This window comes from Mirounga angustirostris, unplaced genomic scaffold (genome assembly GCF_029215605.1).
Source record: "Mirounga angustirostris isolate CCGP_5_RB_7025 unplaced genomic scaffold, mMirAng1.0.hap1 SCAF_2, whole genome shotgun sequence".
Taxonomy (NCBI): domain Eukaryota; kingdom Metazoa; phylum Chordata; class Mammalia; order Carnivora; family Phocidae; genus Mirounga; species Mirounga angustirostris.
Window position 1 is genome coordinate 123,274,985 of NW_026991710.1, and position 26,577 is coordinate 123,301,561.

The 26,577-nt window shown below is 41.0% G+C and overlaps 1 pseudogene; it reads right to left on the bottom strand.

Moving 5' to 3' along the window:
- Positions 1-3,977: 3,977 nt before the first annotated feature.
- LOC123849189 (U2 spliceosomal RNA) lies at positions 3,978-4,149 on the bottom strand (annotated as a pseudogene).
- Positions 4,150-26,577: the final 22,428 nt, after the last annotated feature.

Consider the following 26,577-nt stretch of genomic DNA (forward strand, 5'->3'; position numbering starts at 1 on the left):
TTACTGTGTCATAGAGGAGCTGTGGGGGCAGGGGGGCAGTGAGGGCTTTGGATTAAACCTCCAGTTAGGTTTTAAACACCTCAGAAGTCTAAATTCTAGGGAATGTCCCCAACTGTGTCCAACAGATATGAATGTAGCTGGAATCTGGGCAATTGGCAGGTCACTTCAATGAGGGGACTGTTTCTTGCAAAATCCAACCATGACAGGAAAACTTGAGTATGTTCTTTAATAAAATGCAAAATGATGGGCCAGAGAATTCCCAGAACTGTTTCCCTACCTTCCAGCACTCTCTATATTTGGTGTTGCTGTTAGGTTGTTCCCATGTCCTGGAAAACTCAGGTCACTGCTGAGAAACTCTTCTTCAAAAGTAACTCTGACTTCCGTATTCTCATCATCTTCTTAACTGGTGCTGGGAGAGAGCCTGACAAAGTTAAACTGAAAATAAAAAAGGGAAATATAAAAGCAGCTGCCACTGGGTGTCACTGATTTACCACTTGAATATACCTTGTCCCCACATTTCTATAGCAGGAGAAACCCTGGGCTTTTAAGTGGGATATTTTGAAATGCTTCACGTTCTTGAGAAGTTGAGATAAATATAGAAGAGTTTGGAATACAAGGATCCTCGTGACATTGAGAAGACGTTGTTCTCCATTGTAAACAATTCATAACTGTAATAATGGTCCCATTTTAGAGATGCATACACCGAAGCCAAACAAGCTAATGTCAAGGATGTCCGAAAACACATTCCTGAACTTTATTTTTAAATCCAGACTTTGATGCTTTATTTTTATCTTAAGATAATTCTCTAAAGCAAGGGACATAGTGCCCATTACTTTTTCTTGTCCCTACCTCCCAAGTCTATACCTAAGAAGAGAAAAAAGAAATCTTTCAGAAACACCTGAGAATTTGGGACTTGGGATTATAGTCAAGCTCCTCCAAATGGTGTCAGAAGCTACCATTTATCAGATATCTCTTCTGAGCCTGGGACAGTCGTAGCAGTATCTCATTTAATGCTCACCACAAAACAGAACACAGGTTGTCATTACCCCCAGGTGAAAAAAACTAGAGATCAGAGAGGGTAAGTAACTTGTGGAAGATAACAAAGGAAGCAAGATAAAGATTTCAGATTCAAACCCACATTTTTGGCCCCCAGAGCCATGCTCATTCTGCTGTACCAGGCCATATTTCTTCAGAAACGTTATCTTTAGTTTGGACACATCCCTTTCGAAACTACTTAATGTGCCATACCTATGGTTAACCAACTAGTAGATGTTAAAGATACTAAGTCCAAGACAACTGTATGTGTTGTGTTTTAGGATCATTTCCCAGGAATTCCACTGGCTGAGGGAGTCACTTATAGTCCCTCATTGTATAAAAAATTTAGAATTTTCCCCCCCAAGCTCCTCAGGGTGATGTTCTGGCCTGGGATTTAGTTTCTCCGGATCTTCCGCTGTCTAAGTAAGCTGAGTCTTATCTCTTTCTATAGTGGATGTGCTCCTGCTCTCATTTTTGGCTTAACAATACCCATCCATCTGGAGAAAAGTAATCCTTCTTTAGGCTAAAGAGTGGTGGAGAGCTTTGGGGTTGTTTATCTTCCAATAAAGTGCAGAAACAGCCCAGCGAAGCTATAAACTCGTAAGCTTCCTGATTCATCCTTGCCAATACAATTAAGCTCAGAGCCGGAGGCTTTCTCTGGGGGAGATAAGATAGTATGTCCACTTCACCATTAGTTCCTGCCAAGTTCCTGCTCTACAGAGAAGTAAGTTCTCTAGCTGATGGCCTTCTGATGCCTCACCTCCCTGAATCACACCTTAATTGTGGATGTTTCCTTTCTTTAACCCAAAGTCAAAACACCTTGACTCCTTCTTTGCTTTCCACTTTCTCATCCCAGATCCTTAGGTTTCTTTTCAGACCTGGTTATGGTGGTAACTTAATACTGACCCCATATAATCTGGCAAATAATCTCATTACTTCATATTTTAAAAAAAGAATCACGTTTTAAAGTAAAGCTCTGTGTCCCTTTCCAGTGTTCATTTCAAGGAAATGGTAATACATTTCTTGTCACGCTCAGCAAATCCCAGGTATCTGGGAGGGTAACCTTTTCTTCGTCGCTTCTCCCCGTGGTGATTGCTTCTTCTCCTGCTCCTTTCAACGTGATCTGCCGGATAACAGCATCAAAATACACCTGGAAATCTCACACAGAACTCAAGCTTCATCTCTCGATGACCACTGACAAAACAGAGAGGAAGTCACTGTACAACGGATGCAATCTGGCTGAAACCTGATTCTCTTTATCAAAAAATAATATTCCAAAATTTTATCCTAAAAATTAGATTTATGGTAAAAAGATACAAATAATATGTATTTTTAAATATGGGCCTCTTTGCTGCCCACAGGAACCCTGCTGTTGGTTGAAGTATGGATACGAATGAATAGGAAGGTGTGGGGAAGGACTTTTACATGCTTGTGACATATCATACACTGGTCATCTGTGTAAAGGCAGAGAAGGATTTGGCCTCTTTTTGCCCTAAATTTTAATAGGAGCACTTCTCATCTTGTTCTGCTTTCAGCTCACTTGGCCGTGCCTCAGCACCTGCCGGCCCCACCACCGCCATCACATAATCTTCCCCCGCCCCGCTCCCCGGTCAACCTCTGCAGAGCACTGTCCTCACTCCAGACTTAGAAGCTTGGCACTGTTTGTCCTCTCATTCATCTTACACACGTGTGCTAAGCGACGCTCTATTCCACGCCCTGACTTGGCATTTTTCCTTCTGTGTCATGCCCCCCACCCCGCCTTCTTTGGTCACTGCTTCTAATAGCACTGCCAGTTAAGTGGTGGTGGCCCAAAGTCACATTCTGCCCAAACAATGGGCAGAGGAAAGAGTCAAAGTGAAACATAAGCTCCGATCTGACATGTGGTACCAGCTCTGGGATTTATGACATTTATGTTAGGAGGGTTTTTCCTCTCCCGTTCCTGTTCTTTCCTTTCCTCATTGAAGAAGTTTCCTGAAAGACAAGGTCAATTGAAAATAAAATACTGTAAGGTACCTTAAGCTAGTGGATATTCTAAAAGATAAGGCATGAATACAGATGAAATGAGTGTTTCATTTTCTTAAAATTAACAAATACTACATAAAATCTGACATGTAGTTATCTCCACATTTATATCCATATGACTTTTCCTTCCTTTGCCAATGTATTTTAGCCATTGGTCACTACGAAGATCAGAATAATTAGCTTATCCAAGGAAACCTGTTTTCAGAAAATATGTTAATTTGGGGGCCCCTGGGTGGCTCAGTCGTTAAGCGTCTGCCTTCGGCTCAGGTCATGATCCCGGGGTCCTGGGATCGAGCCCCGCACTGGGCTCCCTGCTCTGCGGGAAGCCTGCTTCTCCCTCTCCCTCTCCCCCTGCTTGTGTTCCTTCTCTTGCTTTGTATCTCTCTGTCAAATAAATAAATAAAATCTTTAAAAATATATATGTTAATTTGGAGAACATGCCTCCTGAACACGGGGAGCTGGTCTTATTCCCCTTCAGGATCAGATCAGGATGAGGGCGGTGGAGGAAATAACCGAATACTCATTTTGGCAAGGTCTGTCACCAGATTTCACTTTCACAATCCACATGAACAATTTTTTTTCACCACTGGCATAATTACACTCGCATCGTGTTCATAGTGTTTAAGAAGACCGAGAATGCCTTCCACACGTTTCCGCGTTGCCGTCTGGACCGTCTTCTGCTGACTCTAGTTGCACATGCGTAGCGAAGGCCCACAGCCCGCAGATACTCTGAGGGCCCCCGGCAACCACCTCAGCACACCCCAAGCTCCCTGGCACTGATGGGGACAAGCCTCACCTCCGGGAGGCCAGGCACATGCCGCCCACCCACTCGAAGGCAGAAGCATCCAGCAGTCTCGGCTGAACACCCACCACCCCCACCTCAGCTCAAGCTGACTTTAGACACCCGGGTAATGCCCCCGAGAGGGTGCATCATTCCTGCTACTGCAATACCAGGTCAATGTGTGCAGTGGATGGAGGAAGCTCCTCTTCCATCTCCCTGCTCCAAAAATGCATTTAATATATTGTCTTCAGGTATTAAATTGATCTGAACAGATATTACACTTAATCTCAGCCAAAAGGCCGGCAAGCAATCCACATGAACAACTGAAAAGGTGAAAGTTTTCCAAAGCCGTGGGCACAATAAGGCATTATCTGCAGAGAAAAAACTCTAAACTCTGCCTACATAAAGAGAATGAATGAAAATCGGAGTAGGTATATTAAGTAATACATTAGGAAACTTGGCAGAAGTAAACAGTTTTCTCTGTCCCCTTATTACAATGATACGGCCATTGTCTCACTTTCTGATAAAGGGAACACTTCCCACTGACAAGTACACTCTGCTCTCTGAGAGTAACTGTGTTCTCACGATGCTGTAAATGCGAGAGTAGGGTCAATATGTTCGGTCCGGTCCGTGGGAGGTTCGTAGCGGAACACAGCCATCTCAGCACAGACTCCTCACTGTCTCATCCAGGTGTTGGGCATGAGGCCAGAACAAGCCAGGAGGTGAAGGCCACCACCAGGGAATTCCCACTACCCGGGTCTCCTCTCCTTGCAGCCTTACCATGGCTGAAGAGTTTTACCATTCAGCTAATTCATCCCCACTCAGCATCCTCCCCTCCCTTTCCAGCATCACTTCCACTCAGGGAGCAGGGAAACTGTAGAGGTTGTTGGTCCTTGCTGATCCTTAAAATAAGGAATATGGTCACTGGTAAGAACCGAGCCATGCATAACAGCTCCAACTAGGTTGCCTCCCCGTTCTTCGGACTTGAGCTTGACTTGCTAGCCAGAAAACCCTCAAAGCCTGCTGACTGAACAGGTCTTTTTGTCCCCATAAAGCATGGAGCTTAAAGAAATTACTTGCAACTTCCCTAACCAAAGGAATGACATACAGGTATTGTCAACTAGTAAATCACTCATGCCCTAAGACACAGTAAGACTACGTTATGTTGCCATTTCAATGGGCTGCTAGCACATCCTTGGGTAAATATGCCCAGAACACTAAAGAAATATGTAAAATAAATTATTTCTTTCAACCTGCCCTCAAACAAACAAGCAAAAATGCCTTTGTTCGAAGTCCTCAAACATTCGGTTTTCTGTTTTTTAAACACATTGCTCAAAATATTATGTGCGGGGATATAAGATCGAAACAGGGAGCAGGATCTGAGCCCCGCCATCTGGAGTAACACCCCTCAAGGAGATGGAGCTTGCAGGTAGCATGGCGTTTAAGGGACAGGGAGTATGTCTGGATTTTGCTTTAGGTTTTTATTCTCCCCTCCCCATAGGTACTTGTTGTGCCTTACCTGAAGTAAAACAGAAAAGGAAAGGAGAAGAGTTGGGGGAAGGGGAAGTGGTTCAAGTTTCTGGTCCTCGTGGCAGTTTTTCTTTATTCTAGTTGAGAAAAGAACAATCTGGAAAGGTACATTATGATCGCGGAATTGCTAACTGAGCAATCTGAGTCATCAGACAACTCCCCCTCAGTGACCATGAACCCAGAACTATGGGAGCCGGCGAGGGTGCATGATGCCAAAGTGGCCTAAAGGAGAAGCCTGGAGGGGTCTGACCCGCCAAAAGCAGTCAATATGTTGTTAAGGAGCACTCTCCTCAAGTTCTAGGAAGAAAGCCAAGCTTAATTAAGCTTAATCCATGGTGAGAAACCATTCCTTAGACCTGGTTTTCTTTTCTTTTCTTTTCTTTTTTTTTAAGATTTTATTTATTTATTTGAGAGAGAGAAAGCTAGAGCATGAACACAAGTAGGGGGAGAGGGAGAAGCAGGCTTGCCACGGAGCAGGGGGCCCGATGAGGGGCTCAATCCCAGGACCTGGGGATCATGACCTGAGCCGAAGGCAGATGCTTAACCTACTGAGCCACCCAGGCGCCCCCCTGGTTTTCTTTTAAAAACATACTCTCTTGAACTCGTTTTTAAGCTAGGATGAACTTTGTAATTTTAATGCTGTTCAGGTTCCACTAAACTCTGCCAGAGTTTGGACCTTACCTTAGCATCTTTGTGTGTGTATGTATGTAGTAATACGGCCTTCCTATTCAGGATACAAGGTCGTATTTACAAAGTCCTATATTTTAGGAAATTAAAACTTCTGTAGGTTAAAGCCACAATCATAAACATTTAAAATGATGTTAAAGTTCAAATCTCATCCCCTACTACCTGAATTCATTGTTCTGATTGCTGTACTTGATAATTATCATCCTGAGACTTACTCAGTGTTCGTTTTATTCCCCTCATGACAACATTCAATTCAACATAAGTAAAAACAAACAAACAAAAAGCAACAACAACAAAAAAAAACCCTGGTGTAACAATAAATAAGGATGTCTGGAAATAAATATAAAGTATTTAAAATAATATAAAGCATCAGGCCAAGTAAAAAAAACACTTATCGATGATAACTAGGATGAAAACAAAAGGATAGGTCAGGTCAGAGAGATTCCGATGCAAAATTTTAAAATCTCCTTTCCTGGTGAGGTGAGAAAACAGTATTTTGTGTATAAATAGCCTTGTCCAACAACTACTTTTGTGTTTCTTTTTAGAAAAAGATGAATTATCTTTTTAAAACTGTTCCAAAGGAAAAGAAAAACAAATGTCCCAGATGGACAGCCACTCCCAGATGCATGCACTAGAACTCAGGATTTGTGCTTCAGAAATTATCATCTCATAAAGCAGGTGGTTTAGCTACTAGTGAGACTGATTTCTTAAAATGGCCAGCTAAGCTACAGACTGCAGTCTAGATGTATTTTTGTCTTCCTCTATCTCTGCTGTGAATTATTAAAGCAGCACATTCCACAGTTTGCATGTGGCCCACATGTTAAATCAAGTTCACCAAAATAACAACACTCAATGTACTAATTTCCATTTAACAGAAATATTTCTGTAAATTCCTAATACGACTGAAAGGCAATATGAAGCAAAGCACAAAAACATTTCTAAAAATTCATTTTATCCCAGGAGAAATTACTCTTTCTACAAAAATATCATGCAAATATTTATTTGCAAAGAATTCTAAGCATAACTCTAGAAAACCACATTTATAAACAAACTAGTGGGGCTGTTTAAAAAGACCCTCCACCAAATTGGTGATTCTTTCATGTTTTTTAATTACTTTTGTAGAAATGTATTGTGTAGGGAAGACCCTACATGATTTTTAACTGGATAGAGAATTTTCATTTTTAAAAAGTAAAAAATGTGTTAGAGTATTACTACAGTTTATTGAAGCGAGTTCTTCCACTAGCTAATCTCCTACAGGGACAAATTTTCTAGAAAAGTAGATGAAGCAAACTAGAAAAGAAGAAAGTTTGGATTTTAGAATCTAAAACCTGGAGGTTCACCTCTGCCTTCTCTGGATTACTGGGAACATTTTCAGGTCAAACAGTAATTAATGGGCCCTCCCAGAGGTCTTTGGTTTCATGATACTGGCTTGTAAGTCTCTCCATCTGCTCCAAGGCAATTCTGAGCAAAATTTTGAAGTATTCCCTGTATGTGTAAGAATACCCATGTCATTTTCCTTGGCTCTACCCTAACCTCTTGTGCAATGGCCTTGTAAAAATTAGAACAGGCACCCATCCAATCAACACAACCATCCACACCCAACCAATTTATATATAAATATAAATTTGTATTTTTGTACATGGTAGGCTTACTCTGCTCTCTTTTGACAGTATTGTCTTGTGATGTCATAAAGATTAATGTCTCTACTGAAAAGAAAGAATGTTTCTGTGATAATTACCTGGAGGAGAGAAAAGTCCTTCGATAGAAATCTGGACCTTGGAAGACAGGCCCTAAATGTATTCATTCCCTCAGCCGATGAATATTCATTGAGTACATGCTGCACACCTAGGGGCCTTCTCCAGCTGAACCACTGCCTAAACTAGAGACTGACAGGGGAGGCACAATTTTACCTCACCTTCGTAGGGTTATTTTCGGCTGGACCTGAGACTCAAATTGACAAATCAGTAAGAGAAAGACATACAAATTCATTAAATGATACAAGTTTTACAGGATGTGGAAGCCTTCGTAAGGAATGAAGACACAAAGAAATGGCAAAACCTATTTGCTTTTTTGTATTAGGTTGAACAGAGAAACAATTCTGGAGAAGAGTCTGTACTGTGGGGAGGGTCCTGAATTTAAAAATATATATATATTTTCACAAGGCCCATTTGTGTAGAATTCTCTGTCTCAACTTCTCATCGTTGATAAGAATGTGACTTTCCTTCTGGTATAGGGAGGGCATCTTTCATATAGGAATTTTACGTCCTGTTTTTAAGAAAAATAAGGAAGGACAAAGTGTTTTCTTTTTGCTGTCATTCAAGCGCCCTTAACCCAAAATAACCAATATGCCAGTGTGGCATACTTTGGAGTTGCATGTTCTGAACTCCTTCAAGACCATAATCCATAGGGCGCCTGGGTGGCTCAGTGGGTTAAGCATCCGCCTTCGGCTCAGGTCATGTTCCCAGGGTCCTGGGATCGAGTCCCACATCGGGCTCCCTACACGGCGGGAAGCCTGCTTCTCCCTCTCCCACTCCCCCTGCTTGTGTTCCCTCTCTCGCTCTCTCTCGCTCTCTGTCAAATAAATAAATAAAATCTTAAAAAAAAAAAAAAAGCCTCTTTATCTCTATTATCCTCCTCACCCCAAAGGAGCATAACTCCTATCCAGTCATGAAAGCACATCAGACAAATCCAGATTGAGAGACAATCTACAAAATACCTAACCAGGCTCTTCAAAACCGTCAAGTTCATCAAAGACAAGAAAAGGGAGAAACTGTCAGGATCAAGAGGACTCTAAAGAGGTATGCCAACTAAATGTAACATGGGTGGCTCAGTCGTTAAGCATCTGCCTTTGGCTCGGGTCATGATCCCAGGGTCCTGGAATCTAGCCCCGCATCGGGCTCCCTGCTCAGCGGGGAGCCTGCTTCTCCCTCTGCCTCTCCCCCCACCCCCAGCCTGGCTTGTGTTCTCTCTCTCACTTACCCTCTCTCTCTAATAAATAAAATCTTTAAAAAAAAAAAACCCTCTTCTTAAAAAAAAAAAAAAAAGACCATAATCCACACCTACTCAGAGTTTCCATCTGGATATCTAAACAGCATCTTCAGTTCCATGTGTCCACAGCTAAATATGCTCTTTCCCTCACTCAGCTGATGGCAACTCTGTTTCCAGTGGCTTCAGCCTGAAGACCTGATTCCTCCCTTTTTTACTCACTCCATATTCAGTGGAAATTCTATTGGCTCTACCTTCAAAGTACATCCAGGGTCTGGCCCCTTCTCCTACCTCCTCCAAGCTCACCTGGTAGGATCCTGTCGTCGCGACTGGAATATCGTGACACCTTCCACATCAGTTCTTCAGCTTTTACCTTGCTTCCCTGTAGTCTATTCCCAGTACAACAACCCAAACCATTCTGATAAAGATTAAGTCCAAATCAATGCCACACCTCGGCACAAAACCCTCCGGTGATTCTGCATTTCACTCTAGAAAAGCTGAAGTTCTTACTGTTCTTACTTACCTCAAGGCACCCATGACCATGTGCCCCAGGTTACCTGACCTCATCCCACATCCTCCCCTCCTAGCCCATGCTCCTCCAGCCACCCTGGCCTCTGCACCCTTTCTCTGATGAACTGGGCATGCTATCACCTCTAGGCACTGGCTCATTCCTCTGCCTGGAAAACTGCCCCCATATGTTCACATGGTCAATTCCCAGACCTCCTTCTCCGTGAGGCCTCCTCAAACTACTCCATTTTGTGAATTCTTTTTTTTTTTATTCTTATGTTAATCCCCATACATTACATCATTAGTTTTAGATGAAGTGTTCCATGATTCATTGTTTGTGCATAACACCCAGTGCTCCATGCAGAATGTGCCCTCCTCAATACCCACCACCAGGCTAACCCATCCCCCCACCCCCCTCCCCTCTAGAACCCTGTTTGTTTTTCAGAGTCCATCGTCTCTCATGGTTCGTCTACCCCTCCGATTTCCCCCGCTTCATTCTTCCCCTCCCGCTACCTTCTTCTTCTTCTTTTTTTTTTTTCTTGACATATATTGCATTATTTGTTTCAGAGGTACAGATCTGAGATTCAACAGTCTTGCACAATTCACAGCGCTTACCAGAGCACATACCCTCCCCAGTGTCTATCACCCAGCCACCCCATCCCTCCCACCCCACCTCCTACTCCAGCAACCCTCACTTTGTTTCCTGCGATTAAGAATTCCTTATATCAGTGAGATCATATGATACATGTCTTTCTCTGTTTGACTTATTTCGCTCAACATAATACCCTCCAGTTCCATCCACGTCGTTGCAAATGGCAAGATCTCATTCCTTTTGATGGCTGCATAATATTCCATTGTATATATATACCACTTCTTCTTTATCCATTCATCTGTTGATGGACATCTTGGCTCTTTCCACAGTTTGGCTACTGTGGACATTGCTGCTATAAACATCAGGGTGGACGTACCCTTTCGGATCCCTACTTTTGTATCTTTGGGGTAAATACCCAGTAGTGCAATTGCTGGATCATATGGTAGCTATATTTTCAACTTTTTGAGGAACCTCCATACTGTTTTCCAGAGTGGCTGCACCAGCTTGCATTCCCACCAACAGTGTAGGAGGGTTCCCCTTTCACCGCATCCCCGCCAACATCTGTCGTTTCCTGACTTGTTAATTTTAGCCATTCTGACTGGTGTGAGGTGGTATCTCATTGAGGTTTTGCAAATTACTCCATTTTGAATTGCAGAGACAGCCCAAACACGCAAACTCCCTGCTGGCATTTTCAACCTCTCTTAACCTGATTATTTTTCTCCATGGCACTTCCTTCAATCTACCAAAACTTACTTATTAGGTTTTGTTATTGGCTGTTTGCTGCTTCATGACACTGGGGGTTTTGGGTTTTGTTTTGTTTTGATGGTTCTTAAGTTTCTTCATGTATCCTAAGCATCTGCCATAGGGTGGGAGCTCAATGAACAACTGTTCAATGAAGGAATCTAAGCAGCACAGATGTGTTCTCTGCCAACAAGAAGGTTATAGTCTGCAAGAGTGATTACTCTTTTCTCTCCAGGATTCCTTTTGTGCTCGAGACCTCGATGAACCTAGATGGGACTGGAGGTGCCAGAGGATGCTTTCAGGTGAAGGAGGAAGGATGGCCTCTTCCCTCCATGAGCAGCTAGACTGGAGCTGCTAGACCATAACTTGAAGAGAAAGTTGTTATTCCCCTTTTCTCCTTAACCTTAGTGAAGCATATCTGACAAAACTATAATATATTTAAAGTATACAACGTAATAATTTGATATACACATACCTTGGAAAGGGTCCCTCCAGTGAGTTATTACCACATCCATCACCTCACAAATTTACCTTTGTGTGCATGAGAACACTTAAGTTCTATTCTCTTGGAAAATTTTAATTGTACAATACAGTATTATCAACTCTAGTCACTATGTTACACATTATACCCTCAGATATTATTTGACTTATAACTGAAAATGTGTATCCTTTTAACAATCTCTCCTTATGTCTCGCCTCCATCAGCTCCTGGCAATCACCATTCTACTCTCTGTTTCTATGAGTTTGACCCCTCCCCCCTGCACCCAATTACACATATAAGAAGACTTTCCGGGGGACAGGGTGGGGTCAGAGGGCAGCTGCCTCATTGTCACTCCTGTGGCAGTCTCTCTCTGAGGTCACTCTTGGGAATGGGTCAGATTTTTCCTCAGGTAGGTGGTAGGTTTCCCTCCAGCCTCCATGATGCATGCTACCGGCAGTGACACCCATCTCCATCTGCTTTAACTGCACCTCCTCTAGTGTCTTATTTATCCATCCTTAACCTTGTCAGAACTTCTGTCTCAGGGAAGGTGGTTTCAGTGAACCATCAGGAAGTATAATCAGTGTTTATTAATCCAGTGGTTCCCTGACACAGAGCTACACAGCAACATGATGCAAACTATCGTAGGCAATCTAGGAGAGATCTTTTGGGTCAAGAGAGTCCTCCAGGTCCCCTCGGCCAGGCATCATAGATAGCTAATGACTTCATCCACTCATCTAGCCCTTTCTCTATGTGTTGTCCTCCTCAGGGAGTTCACATTTGGTGCTTGATATGACAGGAAATATTAACAGTTTGGGAAATTCTAGGAGAAAGGAAAGCTAGGTAATCCAACTGTTTCCTGATGGTAAGAAATTTTAATAGAAGTAGAATTAACTGTTTAAAGTCATAACACTGCCATTTAGCAAAATATTCATGTTCTAAAGAAATAATGACCCGTGTCTGTGTCCAAGTGGTGTACTCATTCAAAGAAATTGTCTCCTTTATCTTTACAGCCTCGCCAGAAGCTAGCACAGTGCCTGGCCAAATAGTTGCTCAATAAATGAGAACAATCCAATATTCAGTCAGCCACCACCAACAACAAAAAATGAAGAGCTCACATTATCTCCTTTCTCTTCTCATGCATCCAATTGTGAATATGTGTAACAGTTAGATCCTTGGTCCCCAAACAAGCAAACCATTTTCCCCCAATTAATTAACAGGGCCCATGGCTTTGTACTACAAGGCATGATTGAGACATTTATTCTCCAGGAGCCAAATTGAATAGCTTTGGCAATTTCCCTTTCATGTCCAAATTTAAGCTTTCTTGAAAATCAATGAGGTTATGGTTTATTGTAAAACTGCTCTGGGTAGAGTCCTGGACAGCAAGCCCCGTAATTCCCCATCCAGATTTATATCACATTAACTTGTTTCATGCTTCTCTCAGATCTTCAACTTACCTCATCCAATGTGGTTTTGAAAGGAAGTCGCTGATCTGACCATCAGTTCAAAGTTCTACCAAACTAAGGCATGTAGAATGCTGGCTTCCTGATTTACTTTATTTTTAAAAGTTATTTTAATAGACTGAATCCAGGGTTTCAGTTTTTTAAAAACATTTTTGTGTCAGGGACTTCTTCAACAGTTTTTTGAAACCAACAGATAAATGCATAAAATAAAATGTACAGAACTACAAAGGATATCAGATATTATTGTTATTATTGACATTCTGTGGGCCAATAGAGAATTTTCCATTCCCTGAAATTTAAATCTGTGAATAGAGTTTTAACTACCCATTATTAACTATCATAGGCTACTATCTCTATATACTCTAGATTGACTTGGAATTTAATATAGAGTTAATAACTGAGCAATTTAGATTACAGTCTGTAAGAAAGCTCTGATAATATTTACATCTAACTAAGTCAGCTTAGCCACCTCATTGTTAGCCTCTCCTGGCTAACTACACTTGTCCTGTAGCTGGCTTGCCACATATTGACTCCTCCTGTCAATATGATTTGGACCCTTAGACTTTTCCAATTCCTCTCAAATCGAAATCAATTTAATTCACTGAGAATTTCTTGAGGATTTCTAAGTATAACTGAAATAGGATGCTCTGGTACCTATATCAATGGCTTTCTTCCATCACCTGCAATTTTATATAATATTCCCTTTCTGCTTAAGTATCTGGAATATATCAATGAATAATGAGCAGTCTGTCTTCTTGTTCGTCTCCTCCTGACCAGGTATAATGGTGAAAAGATCCTTCTTGGTCCTCGTTCTCTCAGAGGATGAAGACGCAGCTCTCTGTGACCTGACATGGTTGGTTTGGGCCTGAGGATTTCTCTAGAGACTTCTTTTTTATTTTTTTTAAAGATTTATTTATTTATTTAAGAGGAAGAGAGAAAACGAGCTGGTGGGGAGGGGGGGAAACGGGGTGAGGGAGAGGGAGAAGCAGACTCCCCGCTGAGAAGGGAGCCCAAAGAGGGCCTTGATCCCAAGATCCTGAGATCATGATCTGAGCCAAAGGCTGACACTTAACCGACTGAGCCACGCAGGCGCCCTGCTTTAGAGACTTCTCATCTCCCTACAATTTACCGAGGTCTGGAAGCGAGTATTTGAGCTGGAGATGACACCTGAAAAGGAAAATGAACTTGATAGCTAGTAATAATAATAATTATTATTAATAATAACTCACTTATAATAAAAATTGTCATTATTATCATGGCTATCATTATTGAGTTCATCTGTTGAGTAATCATAAATATTTCACTTGTAGGACATGTCCTAATTTTGAATTTTATTGAAAGATACTAGGTAGAGCTTACATACCAGCATTTGTGCACATATATGCTATAGGGTTCATTCAACAAATACTAAGTGCTTACTCTGTATCAAACACCAACTATTCCTGATCTGGTAAGTGTGTCTTATTGATCTGGGAATGCTGGAAACCCCCTGAATTTAAAACATTAAAATTATGTTGATGTGTTCCAACCCAGCTAAGCTTCTGACACCTTCTGGCTCTAATTCTATTCAAATGCAAAATTTTTAGCAATGAACAGTAGCTGATTTCAATTGGCTTTCAATAAGTTGCAATGACATTTTCACAACTCAATCACCAAAACTTCACCATTAGAAAATGGTAAAAGGTATGAAAAATGTCAGCCCAAAGGCAAAATTATTTAGCAATTTAAAAGTGAAAGTAGAAATTTGCTAGAAAAAGTAATCTTTACCTTGGAATCTTAACTTCTGAAATGTGTAGTTAATTTTTGTGAACTTCTGAAATGTGTAGTTAATTTTTGTGAACAGCCATTTCCATTTCATTTTACAAATAAAAGATGTGCTAATTAAGCCTAGAAGTCAAGGATTTTACTAAAAGAAAAATGATGAGCTCATTCCCAATTAGCAATTTACTTGATGGATACCACGGCTTAAAAATGCGAGAAACAGAAAATATCAAGTAAATGCATACCTTCCATGGCTGTTTCATGGTATCTTTGAGAACAGAGATAAAACTGAACAACCGCTCTTCCCCCTCAAATATGTACATTAACAAGACGGATCTTTGCAGAGTGAACTAGAGTCATTTCTTTTTTTTTTTTAATGTTATGTTAATCACCATACCTTACATCATTAGTTTTTGATGTAGTGCTCCATGATTCATTGTTTGCGTATAACACCCAGTGCTCCATGCAGTACGTGCCCTCTTTAATACCCATCACCAGGCTAACCCATCCCCCACCCCCCTCCCCTCTAGAACCCTCAGTTTGTTTCCCATAGTCTCTCATGGTTCGTCTCCCCCTCCGAAATCCCCCCTTCATTTTCCCCTTCCTGTTATTTCTAATCAAACCGAAGTCAGTAACTCACTGTCTGGAAAGACAACTGAACCAAACGGCTATTTGTTGATTGGAATTACTTTAAATTATTTTAGAAAACGTCAAAAAATAAATTAGATTTTCCTTCTTGAATGTATTTTTCCAGATCCTTTTAAAAACAAAATGTTCATTTGGGGCCATGACAGCTAAAATAGAAATGTCTCTGGCATAAACTCAGCTTTCTAGCCCTCAGGCAAAATATAAAATTGTTGTTAAATCGGAGTGGACTAGAAAACGGATGATAAAACTTGTCCACAAAACTTCTGCTAATAACAAACATTTGTCCCGTGACATGTACTGTAAGTAATAACACATGACACGGGATGGATGTGTCATTGTCCCGAATGGCAGCTTTTGGTGCCTTTCAAGGCAGGAGGCCAAGTTCACCTAGCCCTTCAGTTGTGGCTTCCTATGAAACTGTTAAGGTTAAAGATGCCCTTTTTAAACCAGGAAAGACTTTGGAAGACAATTCTCTGATGTTTTGGTCTCAGTTGGTCTTCCTTTAAAGTTTCCGAGGCAGCTTGGGCTGTTGTTACTTAACACAAGCGAGCACAAATTTCAGGTTCTATGTAATGCTTCATCAGCATTTCCTATTTCTTTCTTTCTTTTTTTTTTAAGAGGTTTATTCATTTGAGAGAGAGAGCAAGAAAGCATGAGTGGGGGGAGGGGCAGAAGGAGAAGCAGACTCCCCACTGAGCAGGGAGCCTGATGGGGAGCTTGATCCTGGGACTCCGGGAACATGACCCGAGCCGAAGGCAGACGCCTACCGACTGAGCCACCCAGGCGCCCCAGCTTTTCCTATTTCGTGAGAGCTATGCCATTTATTCATTTGCCAACATTTCTCTCTCACATGGTAGTCAGAAAGAGAGAAGAAGGAATCCCGAAAGAGGCAGTTTGTAGATGAAGGGACCGTGCTGACGGATAGCACAGACACTATGTCCTCCCTTTCATCTGGCTTTGCTTTACCGTGTTTTAGTTCATTTAAGACAGCGCTGATTGTAAGAGTCACCATTTTATGTACCAATACAAAAAGGAATATACATTTTCAGCCGATCTGTGATACACCTTAATGATAGTTCTGCCTGAAGTCTGGTGGGCCACACAGCCTTCTTTGCCCACAAACTTCCCTTATCTATTCCAGATTATTTGGCATTTTCTCTTGCCTTCTCTTGCACTGCTTGGCCTGGAATAAGAATTCTTTTGCACTTATCTCAGTAACAAAATGTAACAAAGCCTCACGGACCTGTAGGCTTTTCCCTTCCAGGTCTCTTCAAGCACTTGGCTGCTCCTTTCAGGGAAAGAAGGCATTGCATCACCTCTCTGACAGAGAACATTGGCTTTGCTAGCTTCCCATTCATGGCCAGCTGCTGTCTTTGTGCGTACACAGCCCCTTCTCAGGTCCAGGGCTGAATTCACGGGCTTCTTGCTGGAAACTTCTGAAGTGGCAATCACACTCGACACGCATCTTCCCCCATCACACACAAACCGAGTGGCACAGCACTAACATGAACAATTATGACCAAGCTGGCCAGCAGCGTCCCCTTCCCCGTGACTGCTGCCTGGCTGACAGCAATTCTGTGATGTCTCTAGATTTCAGGGATGGGAAGATACGCGGGAAAATGTGCTTCTTAGAATTAGCAGAGCCCTGTATAATGCGTTCACACACTCTAGGGGTAGCAAACCCAAAGGCCCACAGAGCCAATTAAACCCTGCACATGGGTCCAGTTTTATATAAAAAGCATATGCCCTCTGTCAATTGTTTCCTGCCTCACTTTTAATAGAGAGTGGATACAAAGGAATAGTGTCCACCATGAGAAAAACACCCAGTTCCACAATCGGGAACAGTCGCAAACTACAGAATGCGTGTCCCATCTAAAGGGGGCAGACGCCAAGGGGCTCAGGCCAATGTTAACGTGTCTGTCATCCTGCAAGGACACTGTGAACACAGTATCGTTCAATCCTTGGATTCTTCGAAGGAAGCTGGGCATCTGAGTTTTTATATGAAGTCTCTTAATTTTTCAGTTTTGGTAACTTATTCAAAAATTTCATAACACCACGTAGGCCACACCAGGCAAATCTGTGGGCCACACCGGGCTCACAGCTCACCAATGTGTGGTCCAGGCAAGACACACCTAACATAGGTCAGTCGTGTAATAAACGTGGCCATTTGTCGTGTGGGTATTAATAAAAAAACCATCAGCACGACCGGAAAGGTGATCCTATCCTGTAAAGTCCTTGTCCACGAATTATCAGGGCACATTAGGTAGCAGTACAAATACCGAAGGGGAAAGTCTTTTTTAGCCAGTTCACTTTGAATATTGTTTTTATAATTGTCTATGTGTGATAGAACCAAGTCACTAGAAGGACTTCAAGGCTTAGCACTGGGAACAAGTAGCGTTTCAGAAAATAAAAATTGATTCTTTTTTCCAACGCCAATATTTCTTTAAGAATGAGAATTAGTGCCCTGGATCCCAGGCTTGGGTGGTGCTCTTTGAACCACAACGCCTCCCTGAACCAGGGGCCTTGCTGTCCCCCAGGATCCCGGCTCTCTTGAGGCTGTTTGGGGAGGAACTAAAGTAGAGGACAGGGCTGATGACTTGGGAGTGACTTTCCTGCTGTCCCTGCTTCCTAGACCTAGAAAAGATCATTTCTCCCCCCCCCCCTTGGAGTAGGGAGAGGGGGAGAATAAGAGCAGAGACTCTAACTATGGCTCAGCCCAATGCACTCACCTCTGGTTTAAAGGTTAAGAGCCCACCAAGACCCTGAATCCCAAATAAACCTGCTCTCATGATGGAGCTCAAGGCATGAGATTCCCCAGGGAACTTGGTTTTCTAGGACTCAATTTTCCCACCTGTAAAATGACTGAGCAGACAGATAAAACAAATGTTTTTCAATCTGGTTTCTAAGAAAATTTAGGGACTCAGATATTGTGCTTAAAGAAGAGGATCTGGTTTTATACAATTTGCATTTGGCCTTTAAAGGCTTCCATTTGATAGGAAAATATAACACCTAAAAAACAAAAACAAAAAATGTAGTGTTGAAAAACACCAGCTAGGTGATCTAAGTGATCTGTGATGAGGCCTCTCCAGATTTAACGCTTTGATTCTAAAACTTCCCCAACATGTATTTACATTTTAATATGTTCTCACAAAGTAAAATGCAGATATTTTCAGATTAAATAATAACTCTAGCTTTTACCCAAAATATGACTTGCTATGAAAATTCCAGTAAGGCTCAGTATGCAAAGGTACAAACTTTGATTTTTCTCTTCAAAATGAAGCTTCCTTTTTTTTCAGATTTTGCACGACATGACAGCAAAGAGTGTGAGTCTGAGAAAAGCAGCTCCCACTAAGAAAAAGGACAACTTGTGTCTACATGCTGTCGAACACACACACTCCCTGATCCAGTTTGTATATATAAGTGAAGGGAACTGAGGACATTTTCAGTATATAAAGTCTCCAGACCATTTTCCTCTGGAAATACAAGAAATTGAAATGAAAATAAACTGCCCTACATAGTCCAGGGATAAATGTAAGCACTTCTCACACACACTTGATGATTTCCCACCTTTATCTACCTGTACATGGAACACACTCCAGCCCATTCATCCACACCTTTCTTTTTTTTTTTTTAAAGATTTTATTTATTTATTTGAGACAGAGAGAATGAGAGAGACAGCACATGAGAGGGGGGAGGGTCAGAGGGAGAAGCAGACTCCCTGCCGAGCAGGGAGCCCAATGCGGGACTCGATCCAGGGACTCCAGGATCATGACCTGAGCCAAAGGCAGTCGCTCAACCAACTGAGCCACCCAGGCGCCCTCATCCACACCTTTCTAAACCCACATCATACACAGGCTGCATGGCAATCCCATTTCCAGTCTCTGTATCCCCCCAACTCCTTCTGAGCCCCGAAGCACGTATTATCATTTATAAGTGCCTCCTACAAATGGCTGGTTTTGTGAAATCCATTTGGACATACCTACGTATAACTTTTACCCATATATTCCTGAAGTTAAAACCACTATTGTTCTTTTGTATCCCCCATGGTTTCTTGAACATACATGAGTAATCAATCCTCTAGTTGACTGACTAGATATATCAACTGAAAATTTTTGTGTCTGTGGGCAAGAACACTACTACTGTATGAGAAATGATAATATGAGTTCAAAAGCACTTTGAAAGGGGTGCCTAGGTGGCTCAGTCAGTTAAGCATCTGACTCTTGATTTCAGCTCAGGTTATGATCTCAGGTCGTGAGATCAAGCGCTGCATTGGGCATGGAGCCTGCTTGAGATTCTCTTTCTCCCTTTCCCCTGTCCCTCCCCCAATTTGCACACATGTGCACATGCACTCTCTCTCTCTCTCATAAATAAATAAATAATTAATAAATAAATAAATAAATAAAATCTTTTTAAAAAAAAATCACTTTGAGAAAAAGGCAGAAACAGCCTAATTGTTCATATAGTGGTGTGAAAGTATGTTGTACCATTAAAACAATGCTTAGAATAAAGCAGTGAGTAGAGAAGGGAGATGCTGTATAATACTACAAGTTCAATGATATATTTAATGAAAAATATTAAAAAGAGATTTCACAATAATGTTTAAGACTATTGGACTTATAGTAGTATTTTTTCCACTTTTTTCAAAACAATATTGAGGTTTATATTACTTTTCTATTGAAAAAAATAATAATAAAACATAATAAGAAACACGCTTTGAGTTTCTATGCCAAAGGAATATCAGAATGACTTTGTTATTACATGAATTTGAGGTCCACATAATTTCCATTTTTTAAAAGAAACCATTTTATAGCAAATATTTCTTTGTGGTAGTTCACAGAATAAAAATTGATAGCCCCTCCTATGGGTTTCATCATGGGCTTTTCTTTTAATAAATTCCATTCCACGGAGAACATGTTGTATCAACATGCCTGTGTCTCACTACCAAAGAAAATTTCAAAAGCAAACTGAACTAATTTGTTTCCTGGTGTATATTTATCCCCATTAAGAGCCCAGAGAGTGAAAAAACATGGTAATTATTTTAGAGCTCTCTAAATGCTTTCATGCTTTAAGCCATTGGCTGGATTAGGTCCTGAAAGATCGCATGGAGTAAAAGAAACAAAGCCTGCTATTACCTGAGAAAAAGCCTCAGAACATTTTGTCCTCTGGCTAATGACTGTCTTAGACCAGGATGGCAAGACAGTATTCCGGTCTTGTTCCCATGGTGTCCCCAGGGACGGGGGGCATGTTTGCTCTCAACTGAACTTTAAAGCTCTGTGTGTGTGTGTGTGTGTGCATTTAAGAGAGTAAACTATTCCCAAAAAGTCAAAAGAAGGTGGGATATTTTGCCTTTTTTTTTTCCAGAAGGATCTGGGTAATTCAAAAGACTTGTCTAAAGGAATATGTCTAAAATAACACATTTTACCTCTAGATTTCTACAGCTCAAAATACACAAATCGTTCCAAACTCCCTTTCTTACTTCCATTCTGTAACTACCTAAGTCACCAAAAAATTCCTAATTGATCAATATAAAATTCTAATTATCTCTCTCACAGCTCTTTGCTATGCGACACCATCCCATGCAATTAGACATATTCACAACTGTGCAGTGGTATTCCTAAAAACGTCTCTATCTTCTTGATTAAACCTTTGCCGCTTTTTCTGTCTGGGATGCCAATGTGAGAGTTGGAGTCACAGCAGCCACACTGCAAGTATGAGGGAATAGTCAAGAAAAATGCAGGAATCTCGGATATAAGCTGAAATAAAACCAGAAACCACCTACCTTCAGTTTTCTTACTTAAGTCAATATGGCTGAATTTTTCTGTAAGTTATAGCATCCTTATCTCTTATAACCAAACTTATCTCTTATTGCCAAACTCCGTTACCTTGGTCTATTCCTTCATTTGTTTTTCTCTTCGTCTGATTCAGTTTTTTCTCCATCTAATTCTCTTTTTCTGATTCTTTTCCTCTTTGTCTGATTCTCTTTGATGTTTTTCTCTTTGTCCAGTCCACTATTCTTAGCCATATGTGAAAATAGGTCCATTTTGCAGACATATATATTCTATAATCAGTGTTTACTAGTGTATGTGATCAGAATATGTATTTGATGATATACTTCATTAAAAAAAAGAGGACAGGGCAGAGAATAGGCTGATTTTATGATTAAATATATTGGAAAACTGGATACTCTATTCCCCTTCTAGAGCTTTGCAATACACACAAAACTACTGCAGCCTTTGAAAAAAAGAACAATTATAATAGAGACAGTGGAGTATCATTCAGATGCGTCCTAATCTTATTGGCCACTGAACTGATTTTTCAAGCACTCCCTTTACCTACTTACTGTCCACCTCTCAGAATTATGGTTCTGAGGACCATACATAGGAAACACTGTACTACCTTTATCCATAATTATTTTAATAATTATTGGTTTTTGTTTTCTTATTTGCAAACAACCCATATGTTCCAAAAAATTTTAGAGAAACTTCAGGGAATTTAAATCAATAGCTATGTCCATACATACCAAACAAAGGCAGGTGGTAATGAAATTCTCGATTACTTCTGGCTAGTTACAAATTCCCCCATTTTCTTTGCCTAGAAGATGCGGCCCTGGATACTGGCACCAATGGTAACCTGCATGTGCATTTCTAGATGGAGAGACTTGTTCCAGACTCCATGCTTGAGACACAGTATTTTGATTAGTCGTTGCACTGATCTCTCTAAGGGCAATTGCTGTGATTCTGTGAAACAGATAATTCTTGCTAATCTATGACATATTTGGTTTGTCATGTGTTCTTAAGATCCTTTTTTACCTTTAATGCCAAGCTTGCTTTCCCTTTGGGGTAGTTTGTTCTCTCAGCAGAAGCATTTGATATAGCTCCGAGGAACTAAGGGACCGTAGGTTGTAATCACCACCCCCAGCATCCTTTTCCAAATCACTCTGTGCCATGAGCCCAGCTGTAACTATCAGGGTGTGGGTTTTTTCCCCTTTGCTCTCTTCACATTGTCTCAACTTTGAGCCAGAATAATTTAAGTGCTAAAGTCTTGTCGGGTTTTGCAACCATGCACAGCCTTATGAAGTCTAGGCGTTTTGCCAGAAATCTAAACTTTGTTGAACTATGTTAAAAGGTTAAACATTTCACAGAGTTTGGGTTCCCCCACCCCCATTGCACTTCCAGACTCTGCCTTGTTCTTAAATGTCTGTTTTATCAAGAAATGGAATAACTAATAATGTGCTGGATAGAACATTTTCAACCATCACATTGTAACCATAGTAGTGCTAAAACCCCCAACCAAACAAATGTTAACCACACTCCTCTCCTTAATCAAAAAGAGCTGAGGACAGAGAACCGATTTAGTCTGTTTTAAAATGCTAGAAGCTTTCCATAAAAACCTAACTTTAAAAATGAAGATGTTATTAATTGCTTGTAATAATTTCTATGTTAATGAAAAAGTTTTCCTGAAATGAATGTCAATGAATAAAAATAAATTGCTACCTCCCCAGTCTGGAGGGAAAGATAAACACCAGCTCCTAGGCCTCTAGGTTTAAAAGCCTCCCTCTACTTAATTCCTGGAACACTGGATGCCTGTTGACTCTTGGACAGGATGCTTCGTGCCTCTCGTGCCCACAGTCAATATGGATACTGAAGGGAAAGGAAGTACATTTCTAGAAATCATCTCTGACCCCCCCTCCCAACTCCCCACACCCTACCTGAGAGTAAGTGGAGTGAGTGTTCTTGACATCTCCACTAAAATGTTCCCCAAGTTTGCTTATTCTCTTCATCCCGACTGCCACCACCCTCTCACCTGGACCCCCACAGTGCTCTCCTAACTGGCCTCCCTTCTTCTTTTTGCCTCCAATCTCCCCCCAGCAGCAGGCCATAGGGTCTCTAGAGCCTTAGAATAAAAACAATCTTCTTATCCCGCCTGATAGCCCCTTCTTAAAACCTCTCCTCATCTTAAACCACCTCCTCTTTTCCTAGCACATTCCTGACACTCAGGGGCTTTCTTTCTTTCCTAAAAAACACACCAAATTTACACCTGCCTCAGGGCCAGGGTGGGGCATGCCCTCCCCCATCTCCCAGTGGCTGACTCCTCCCGGTCTTTATCTCTCAGCTAAAGTGTCTGCTTAGGACAGCCTTCCCCAACCGCACAACCCAAGAACCCTCCTCCCCAGACCTTCAGTTATTGTCTATCAGATGCCCTTTTAAAACATGCTGCATGGCACTTTCCCTATCTGGCATTTTCTCTGTCTATTGATTAATTTCCTCTCTTCCAATTCCCTCCACTTGTCATGAGCAGGAATTTACTAGTTTACTGCTGTATCTCCAGAACCTATAGTAGTAATTATGACCTAGCAAGAAAAAAATAAATATGGTATTGAATGAATCCATGAACAGCACAAGAACAGAAAACAGCACTAAGCTTAGCCGCTGTGGCCCAGCTATGGGAAGATATAAAAAGACTAGCTAGCAGGCACTTTCAGGTAAGGGTGTATCTGGGGTTGGGCATCCTGATAGATGTTTCTGGGTGTGCTATGCGCCTTTATGATCTTCACCAGGGAAAGTACAGTTACTGACAGAGAGAGCTATGCTTGTCTTTACTTGTAGGGAAATGAACTTCTCCAAATGGCTGTTTGTGTCTTTGACATATTCAGTATAGTTTTAGCTACTTTTCTAGGCAATCTCTTAAGAAATTTCCTTAAGTAGAGAATAAATAATTTTTACTTAATGTATTAGTAAATGACTGAGAGCTTCCTGCTAGATAGTCATGACTTTATAAGGAATTCATGAATAACTGTCAAGTAAAGTAACATCGTGTCCTTACTTTTCGACAAACAGCCAACTTAGATGACTCATATACATAGGTTGAAAATTATATCTGCAATCAAAGATCAGAGCCAAAGTTGGTCACTGGAAAAGTGCTTAACAAATCTTTGGCTTAGAAGTCAGGTTTCATGTGGAGCCAGGATTAACAAGGGAAAGCATGACCAGAATGGAATGTGAGGTTTGAGCACTGGGGAGAAGATGTCTCCGGGGCCGTGAGCTGCTTTTGGTCAGCAGCTCTGGGAGCTAGGCTTGTTTCAGCCTTATGCGATTTTGCTTTCATGATCAGTCAATGGGAGAGGAAGAAAACTGGGAAAGGAGCCTGGGTGAGCAAACACACCGAAATACATTTCGTGGAGATAAGAGGGAAAGATCATGGTAAGGTCACTTCTGGGAAAATGCAGATAATGTCAAATTTATTGATAAAGGAGAAAGCAAGGAAGTTGACTGGCTCCAATTTCATAAATAATTGAGCTTACAGAATTTCACTCCTGGGTGTATACTCAAAAGGAAATAAAAACAGGATACTGAAGAGGTATCTGCACTCCCATTGTTTACTACACTGTTATTCACAATGGCCGCAATATAGAAACAACCTAACGGTCCATGAATGGATGAATGGATAAAGATGTGGTATAGATACACGATGGAATATTATTCAGCCATAAGAAAGAAGGAAATCCATCATTTCTGACAACATAGATGGACCTTGAGGACACTGTGTTAAGTCAAACAGAGAGAGGCAAATACTGTATGATGTTACTTACATGCAGAACCTAAAAAAAAATGAAACTCATAAAAACAGAGAGTACAGTGGTGGTTACCAGGGATGGGGGAGGGTTGGAAGAATAGGAGAGATGCTATTTAAGGGCACAAACTTACAACCAGTACACAAATAAACCCTGGAGATCTAATGCAGAGCGTGGGGGATACAGATGGCAATACTGTATTATAATCACTGAACTTACTAAGAGATCTTAATTATTTCCACCACAAAAAAAGAAATGATAATTGTGTGATATGAGAGAGGTGCTAATGAATGCTATAATGGCAATCATATTACAATACAGAAATATATCAAATCAACATGTTGTACACCTTAAGCTTACACAATGTTGTATGTCAAATATATTTCAATAAAAACATTTAAAAAGATAATAGAGCTTACGGGAGGCACCATTTTCTGAGATTAATGCTTCTCTATAGGTAGAAAAAAAAACTCTGAATCTGATAATATTAGTATCCAGCAGAGTTTCTCATAAAAATGATCTATTACTGCTGACCATACAATAGAAATGTACAAAAATACAAAGTGATAATAATGATAAGCATCTAGATAGTTCCAAAAGCTCACAAGAGGAAGTATATGATAAGGAAAAGGATTGCAATTCCTTATGAAGAATAACATGAAAAGAAAAATTACAGGCCTGGATCAAAGAGGCTATTACTCTCTTTCATTTGTTGATTTGACAAGTACTCGTGCAAGTACTGCATCAGGTACTGCAGACATAAAGATAAATAAGGTACATATCCTGAAAATAGATCTCAGGAAAATGTGGACCAAAGTAACCCATATACAAGCAGATGGGGACGTGGTGTCATGCCAAGGGAGGAACTGTTTGGTAGGACAGAAGAAATCTGAACATGTTAAGGACCTAAGTCCTTTCTGAAAAAGGTTGAGTAAATACTTCTTTTCCTTCCCACTCATCACTCTATTACAGTTCAATGAATGCTGCTAAAGTGGAACTTATTTTATCCTTTTTCTGAACGGGTTTTTTTTTTTTTTTAGTTTAAATTCAATTAATTAACATATAATGTATTATTAGTTTCAGAGGTAGAGGTCAGTGATTCATCAGTCTTATATAACACCCAGTGCTCATTACATCACATGCCCTCCTTCATGCTCATCACCCAGTTACCCCATCCTCCCACCCCTCTCCCCTCAGCAACCCTCAGTTTGTTTCCTATGGTTAAGAGTCTCTTTTGGTTCGTCTCCCTCTCTGATTCATCTTGTTTTATTTTCTGAACAGGTGTTCTTAATCTGTGAAGATAAGGAAAGAAACTTCCAAATAGGGCTTTAAAATAGTATCTAAGCAATGTCCTCTCTCTATTCTCCATCCTCATTGTCTCCACAACACGATCCTCCCAAATAAGATGGTTTCCCTTAGTTACTAGTATTGCTATATTCAACAGGTAACCTCTGCCAACCATTTTCGCTGCATTTGAATCTGTTTCCTGGACATATATTCACTTTTTAAACTTTAAAATTTCTGTTAATTTCTTTGCCAGCATTATATCATCCCTTTTTCACATGGATCCACTCATTCATTCATTTGTTCAATAAACATTTACTGCGTACATCCACTTTGTGCAAGCTACTGAACTAAGCAATAGAAAGAGAAAACCAGGGTGCCTCGGTGTCTCAGTCATTAAGTGTCTGCCTTCGGCTCAGGTCATGATCCCAGGGTCCAGGGATCGAGCCCCGCATTGGGCTCCCTGCTCAGTGGGAAGCCTGCTTCTTCCTC